At 44.3% G+C, this 8,136-nt stretch overlaps 1 pseudogene; it reads left to right on the top strand.

Moving 5' to 3' along the window:
• Nucleotides 1-7,166: 7,166 nt before the first annotated feature.
• LOC147979819 (uncharacterized) lies at nt 7,167-7,874 on the top strand (annotated as a pseudogene).
• Nucleotides 7,875-8,136: the final 262 nt, after the last annotated feature.

The raw sequence follows: 8,136 nt of genomic DNA, 5'->3' as shown, positions 1-8,136 counted from the left end.
GCTCCTCGGCTTTTGAAGAGAACACCATTTTAACACTTCTGCCTACAATACCACCATTCCAAATATTTGTCTGCCAATAAAAACCCAAAATCAAATAGTGCTAAAGGAAAAATGTCCGTCGCACGAAATCAGAAAACAAAATAAAAAAAAACAAAAATTTCTGCATTCTTACACAAATATGGTACGGGACAACCATTGTCGGAGATCCCTTAAACTTATCTACCAGCAAAGAAACTCCAAGATCTACAAGTCTTGTAGTGAGCATCCCTTTATCCCAAAAGGATTGACCAACTTCGCCAATGGTAATATCACCTGACTCAGTTTTAAAAGCAATCATGTCCCTGAATTTTTCATGAAAAACTGAAAACATAAGATACTAAAAAAATAACAACAAAGAAAAGGGCTAAAAACCAAATTTAGAAAATACATATGAACAAAACAATTTCTAAAAAACCATACTTCTTCTTCTTGTCCTTCCGAACCCTTGTAACAGCAGCGTACAACTCATTGTATCTTTTTAGAAGAGCTGGATCAATGCTCGATGGTGTCACAACAGGAAGTTCGTCATCTATAATAAAAAAGATGAAGTTCACTTATCCAACATAATGAAGTTCAAATATTAAGATAAGGAAATTCTGCTAGCTATTTTGAAAATCATAAACAAAAAGATCAAGTTTCACTTATCATTAAACATCTAATACAGATACCATAGTAATTAAACAAAAAATGAAATGAGAAAAACTTCAATTGCACTGTTGGAAAACAAAACTCTTGCCTTCTGTGTCAAAGTCTTCATGATGTTGTTCTTCAGAGCTCACCAAAAGATTTTCTTTGATAGATTGCGACGAATCCACCACAACCTCACTGGACTTCCCTTCTGCAGCAACATCATCATTCTCTGGATTTACAACAGTCTGGTCAACCGCAACGTCCTTAGATACTTCAGCTACATGAGGCTGAATTATCGATACTTCAGGAACATCGTTGGCCGCAAGACAAACAGGGGAAGCAACAACACTAACAGCAGGGACCACATTCTCCAGCGGCTTTTCAATGACAAATCAGAGTCTTCATGCCGACTGGGGGAAAGAGCATCATGGTATTCTTGAGCTACAGAAGCGTCTGCACAGTCGACAGCTACCGATGCAGAAGCACCAACACTGCGACCACCATCAATAGCACAACCGCCCTGATTCAGATCAACGTGAACTTCCACGTTTTCTTCTCCACGCCGTGGAAAGATTAAAAACACACAATAACACAAAAATGAGTGCGGGGATAATTAACACAACAACAACTGCAAACCACGTGTATCAAAACAACTACAACTTCAACCCACATGAACGTAAAAAATAACTGAAGTTCACTTTGTCAAATGACGCAGTTCAGTTATGTTAAATACTGAAGCTCACTTGTGTAAAACATTATGGACACGCATGCAAAAAAAGGAATGTAGTTCACTTCAGTCAAACACTGAAGCTCACACATGTAAAATTATTGCAGCTAAAAATATGTAAATGAAAATGCATACGAGTGAACATAACAACATACAAAAAGTTTACAACAACAACAAACAAAAAATTAGATTACAACACACTAATAGAACAAGTAAAACAACTATACCTTATCAGCTACAACAACCGGAGGGGACGGTGCATCAGCCAAGACCTCATCCTTCCCAGAGCCATCGTAGGTCTCTTTGTCCACATCACAAGTAGCATCACCAGTCTACAGGCATAGAACAAACCAAAAACAAAATATAAGTTGGTAACGACCAAAAAAGAAAAAACTTCAAATATGCACAAGCAATACACACTTCACAACCGCGAAGTACACACAAAGAATACAATAAAAATGGAAAGCAACAAGTGCAAGTTTAAGAAGAGGGACGCATGGCAGAACAGACATAGCAGAAGTACTTGTACCTGACCAATTCCATCGTCCCTAGTTCCATGGACACCAGAAGATTCCACTCCAGCCTATCACAAAAAACATGAAAAATGAGGAGCAGTCCACATAGTACACAAAAGAGGTTCAAAACCACAAAAAACCTAGAACATACATTATCAGCGCCAACACCAGCGTCCTGACGGTTCATTTCATCCAAAATATGCCCAGCATCCTTCTCATACCGACCGCATTTTTCCTCTTGTGAATGTCTCAATTGAGCATACGAAGACCAAACATTCGTCACTGCAATCTTCAGGCTTTCAATCATGCCACAATCAAAATTGTGAGCAGCAACAGTATCTTCATCTCGTGGGCCATGGCCAACAGGGAAAAAACCAGCAACTGTCCTCAACCTGTCACCGGAGGTTGGCAAATCTTCAGTCAACTTCAAAACCTTCAGAAGAAGCTCATCAATCTCCTCGTGTTTTTTGCCGCCAACAAATGTCTGTTTAGAAGAGCTTCTATTATCAAACATCTGTCGAGCCATGAAACCACAAGTACGTGGCACCTCATCATCACAGGCAGGAAGCTGGCTACATATGGGCTCATAAAACCTAGCATGAGTGCTAGGTCCCGCATCAGAGCTGCCGCGTTCAACTGCAACAGGACGGTTGTACACAATATCACCTGACGCCTTCCACTACAAAAAAAGAAAAAGTGGCAAACAGAAGTACGCATGTGAGTACTATAGAAGTTCAGATTTCTAATGGCTGCACCTTTAAAAAAACTGATATTCAAAACTCAGACGCACTAACCGGGAGCTTTGCAAATTTGTAAGTTTCTAAATAAATCTTTCCCTTCACAAGCACATCCTCATTGTATAACTTCATCAAGTCCTTGGTCGTCAGGTATGACGCACATGGCGTCAACGTGTGCATGACTGAAAATTTGTGAAGCTTCAAGCAGTCGAGATACATAATCAGGGGGACAATGGCACAACCCTCTGCACAATTCTGCTTGCTGCCTTCTGTTTGCCACCTTACCACAGCTGCCTGCAACTCATCAACAACAAGCTGGCAAAAGTCCATCTGAGCCATAGCCACATAATGCATGTTCTCTACCATTGCAGCAACTCTACCCAAACGAACTGCAGGCCCGGGGCACAGCAAATTCTGGTAGAGTATCAGGAAGAACACCTTCACAGCAAGGTCAACAGTCACATGATCATCTTCCTCCACCAACACCTTCAGCTTCTCAAGCAAGTCCTTGACACCTATACTTTTTGAACGGTCAAAGTCAAGCTCATCCTTGAGGGCACTTAACGAGTCATCATGGCCACTGGTAGCAGGCATGGGTGCAGTGTGACGTCCCATGGGTAAATCAAAAATGTGATGAACTGCATCACGATTGATTCGAAGAACCCTGCCATTCCCAAAGTCCATTATCATGGTGGCAGGGTCAATCACTCCCATCAGATAGCACATAAGAATCCGCGACACATTTTTCTTTACTGTCAGTTCAAAGACAACACCAAATCCAGCATCCCGAACACGACTACAGTGTGCCTCTTTCAACAAGGCAGCAGCCTTGGAAACAGTGGGAAGCGACAAACGTACGGTCTTGTTAAATCGAGAATCATCTACCTCAGCATCATCTTCAGCTGCATTGCTCTTACTAGACTTCTTCCTCTATGTAAACGGAAATGCAATCCACATTAGAAGACTAGCCATAAAAAAGAGACAGAGAAAACACAGATAGAATAACAATGAAGAAAACAAATGCAGTCCACTTCAACAAACCTTTGGAACAACATCCACCTCCTCGCCAGAGTCACCACAAACATCTTCATCGACATCGTCACGGGCACTCTTGGGTAGACTCTTAGATGAACCACAATCTTTGCGTCTACCACTATGAACATCCCTCACAAAATTAGCAAGCACAAAGTCATCATCATCAGAATTGGGACCTCCAGTGACATGTAGTCGCTTGCACTGAGGATCATCCTTTCCACCAGCTTCAACAGTTCTCTTGTTCATGCCAGCAACACATGGACTCCGCCAAGGTGTACCACCTTCCTCAGCATCAGTACTCAGCCTCTTCTTCTGCAAAGAAGGCTTCCTCACCTTGGCAAATTTGGCACCCTTGGCACCATCTGCAGCTCTCCTCTGCTTCTCTTTCTCCGCAAACTCTTTTGAGTCACTTTCAAACCTCAACTTCTTCTTGCTTTGCTTCAACTCATATTGACGAAGCTGTTCCGAGACCATCCAATCCTGTGTAACTTCTTCTGTACCATCAACAGACTGCGACTGTGTCTCAGACAAAATGGGCCGCCTCTGGTCAAAGCTCACACCAACATTACTCTCTGCAAAATAATGGTCAATCAATTGAGTAACCTCCTCAAACCCAGGTGCCCCAGCATGGAAAACAGACACTTCGTCAAAAATGAAGTTTGACTATGGTCGTTAAAAAGTGCACAAAAAGAACAAATGCAGTACACTTAGACATATAAAATGCAGTGCTCCAACCATAAGCTAAAAATAAAAATTAATGCATTGCACAAAAAACTTGAATAAAACAACAATGCAGTTCACACATAAATATAGTGGAGTTCACATATACAAAATAAATACATTGCTGCATACATTAACTTCATGTTTCTTCCCAAACAAGAATGCCGCACTATATACAGCAAGGCAACACCAATTTGTACAACATCGAATTAACCAGCATACACAAAAATAAACAAATCAATCACATACCAGAAGGAGGGGCCACACTTATGGGAGAACTTTCAATCGGCGAATTCAATTGATGTCCTCCCTCCACACCATGATCCTTACCACCAGGAGAACGAGAGCGAATTGGTGTATCATTATGAGAACCACAATCACCTACTTCATTCAAAAAGAACCAAAAATAGAAATTACAAAACATCACATGACAAAAATAATGCAAACGAACACTGACAACTAACAGAGCATAAACGAAATATGCAGGATGATTTAAGAAACTAGATAAACATCAAACAAAAATAAACAAAAGCCTAAAATAAGCACTCCACATACCATGAACTCCTCTTCCCACTCTGCTCGGTGAAGACATGGCGTTTGCCTGCAGCACAATGATGAAGCGACAGATATAAGCAACAAAATTGGCGAAAAATCTCAAGAAACCCTAGATCCACCTTGCTACACACAAGTATCGACTACAAAATCAAGATAAAATCAGCTACCTACGGAAAAATTACACAAGCAAAAACAGCAACAACAACTATGAGAATAACAAAAACACAAGACGAGAGGACGATCAAGACCGGGAACAAGTGGAACGTACCACAAAAAATCTGCGGTGCCGGCGGCGGGGAAGAGGGAGAGTGCGCCGACGGAAACGGACATGAAAGGGCTGCGGGAGCGCAGCGGCAAGGGCTCGCGGAGCGGACAACGACGCCAAATGCAGCAATAAGAACCTCTTGAGGGAGGCGGTTCCTCGGGCGACGGTGGTTGCTGCGGGCGACGGTGGTTTTTCTCGAGGGAGGAACTGCAAGAGAGGAGAGGGGATTGTTCTCGGTCTCTCTCCTTGTCAGAGGTGGGATCGCCTGCAACGGACACGTAGGAGGCCCGCGTGTGGCAAAAAGTAACATAAAACGGGCCGGCCCAAAAACGGCCCGACTAAAATAAGAAAGACCACATCAAAACGCACATGATGCAGTTCTTTATGAAAGAACAATGAAGTTCAGTCGGTAAAACAAAAATAAAATAAACGCAGTTCGTAAAAAAAGTTAAAATAAAAAACAACATGCATGTTAAGAAAACACATTCGAAAAGAAAAAGTCTACATTCAAATAAGTGCCACACAAAAAAATGGGGCCCCCCAACCCCCCTACCCCTCGCGTACCAAGGAATGCAGTAAGTACAAGCAAAAAACAGGTGCAGTACACAACACTAGAAAAGTGTAGTGCATTTCGTTACACGAAGCAGTACGGTTTAGCAATCCAGTTTCGGATTACCTACATTGCGAATAAATACACGGTATAGAACACAACGAAAAAGTCGTAAAAATTGCGGAATACATTGTACTCTATTGCACATAATGAAGTACGCACCTGTGGACAACATGCAGTTCTCCGTAGCACACGATGCAGTGTGGTACTACAACAAATGCAGTTCTCCATTGCACACGATGCAGTGAGGTACTACTACAAAAAATTGACCACCCAAGTGCAACCTGCCCTAGCTAGTCTCGTAGTAGGCCTGCGCCCACAGCAGGCGAGTCGTTCTGAGCCACGTTGCGTGGGGCCAGGCGCACAAGGGCCCACAGGTCAGAGAGCATAGAGCATATAGCGCCGTGTATAAGCGCTCAAATAAGTAACCGAAGGAGTTCGATACAGCTGTCGCGTCAGCGCTTATAAACAGGTCGGGCGCGCCTTCCGTGGGCGAGGTGGGACTAAACATTAGGCCGCACGCAGCGCACAGGTAAACAGCCGTGCTACCAGGCCGACTTGGGCCTAAATGCATCTTCACTTCCCGAACACAGCCCAATAAGGCCCATTAAGAAAAAACAATAACTTCAAAAAAATAAATGTGGGGGACCCCCAACCCCCCCTTACCCCTCCCGTACAGGGACTGCAGTAAGTACAGGCAAAAAAATTGATGCAGTACGCAGCACTACAAGGATGCAGTCCTTTTAGGTACACGAAGCAGTACGGTTTAGAAAATCCAGTTGCGGATTACCTACATGAATGAAAACACGGTATAGAACACAGTGAAAAACTCGTAAAAATGCGGAATACATTATACTTTATTCAGGGGCTCCAGCAAGGACACGCAAAAAATACTGTGAAGTACGCACCTGTAGACACCATGCAGTTCTCCGTTGCACATGATGCAGTGTGGTACTACAACAAATGCAGTTTTGTTGTCATGCAGGATACATAAACGTCACAAAAAAGCCCGTTCGCATAGAAAAGTGGTGGTTAAAAAAAATCTACTGATAAAAAAAACCACGTTCGCATACAACCGCCCAATCGGAGTGGTTCCATCGTCACAAGCCCACGATCACAGACGCAACACCAACCCACGATCTGCACAAACCGCATCGTCGCCGAGATCGTGCAGTTCATCCGCTGTGGCCATCCCACACCGCGCCTCCCCTTAAATTCAGACCCCTGCCATAGGCCATCTCATCCACAAACAACACAAGTACCCATCGCGCTGCCACCAAATCGCTCCGTCACATCCATCTCCACGCAAAAACACCAAGCCCCACTACCGGCGATGGCATTCGCCGACGAGTACAAGGACGTGGAGGCCGTGGAGGCACACGGCAACACCAAGTTGCACGTCATCCACACCAACAACGAGAAGCAGGTGGCGATCATCGTCGTAGTACGAGCACCACCTCAGCCTCCAGCGCCACAAGATCGTCGGCATTGATCTCGAGTACAACAACGAGCCTGAAGCGACGCAGAAACCCGCACTCTTCCAACTCTCCATCAGCAAGAAACACCCGGTGCTGCTCTTCCAACTGAGCGCCGCTGAAAGGTGCACCGTCTTCGACAACTTCCTCGCCGACCCCAGGTACACCTTTGCAGGCTTCTCCATCGACGGCGACAAAAAAGGCTGGATCGCGTCAATCTGGAGGTCGCCAACTTCGTCGACATCCAGAAGGAGTGGAGGGTGCCCGAGGCAACCAAGGAGTTGGACTCCCTTGGAGACGTCTCCGGCATGCTCATCGACGACTACTACAACAACATGAAGAAGAAGATCACTGACGACGAGCACAAGCGCTGGGCCACCCTGCCTCTGTCCAGGAGGCACATCGAGTATGCTGCAAAGGACGCCTACACAGCGTACGAGATATGGAACCACATCACCCTCACTCAGGACGGACTTTGCTGTGCAAAGCTGGAGAAGGAGGAGCCTCCCAAGAAGCGCGCCAGGACCAGCTGGGGATGGGGAGACGCTGCATGCGCTGACTGGTGAAGAAGAAGATGGTGCCGGCCAAAGATCCACCAAGGCCATCGTCGTTTTAGAATTATCATCAAATTTGCTTTATGTTGTCTGCTTATGTATCGTTAGTTTGCTTGTGATCATTTGCTTTTGCTGAACTTAGTTTACTTCCCATGCAGAATCGCTTGTAATGATGTGAACTTTGATTATGTTAGATTGCTTTCTGTTGAAATTAGTTCGCTAATGATGAACTTATCGTACAAAATGCCCGTGACAATTTGTTTTCTGTTGTTTG

This window comes from Triticum urartu, chromosome 3A, assembly GCF_056163025.1.
Source record: "Triticum urartu cultivar PI428250 chromosome 3A, HENAU_Tu73, whole genome shotgun sequence".
Lineage (NCBI taxonomy): Eukaryota > Viridiplantae > Streptophyta > Magnoliopsida > Poales > Poaceae > Triticum > Triticum urartu.
Note: the sequence above shows the minus strand (reverse complement) of the source record. Positions and strands in the feature narration are given on the sequence as shown.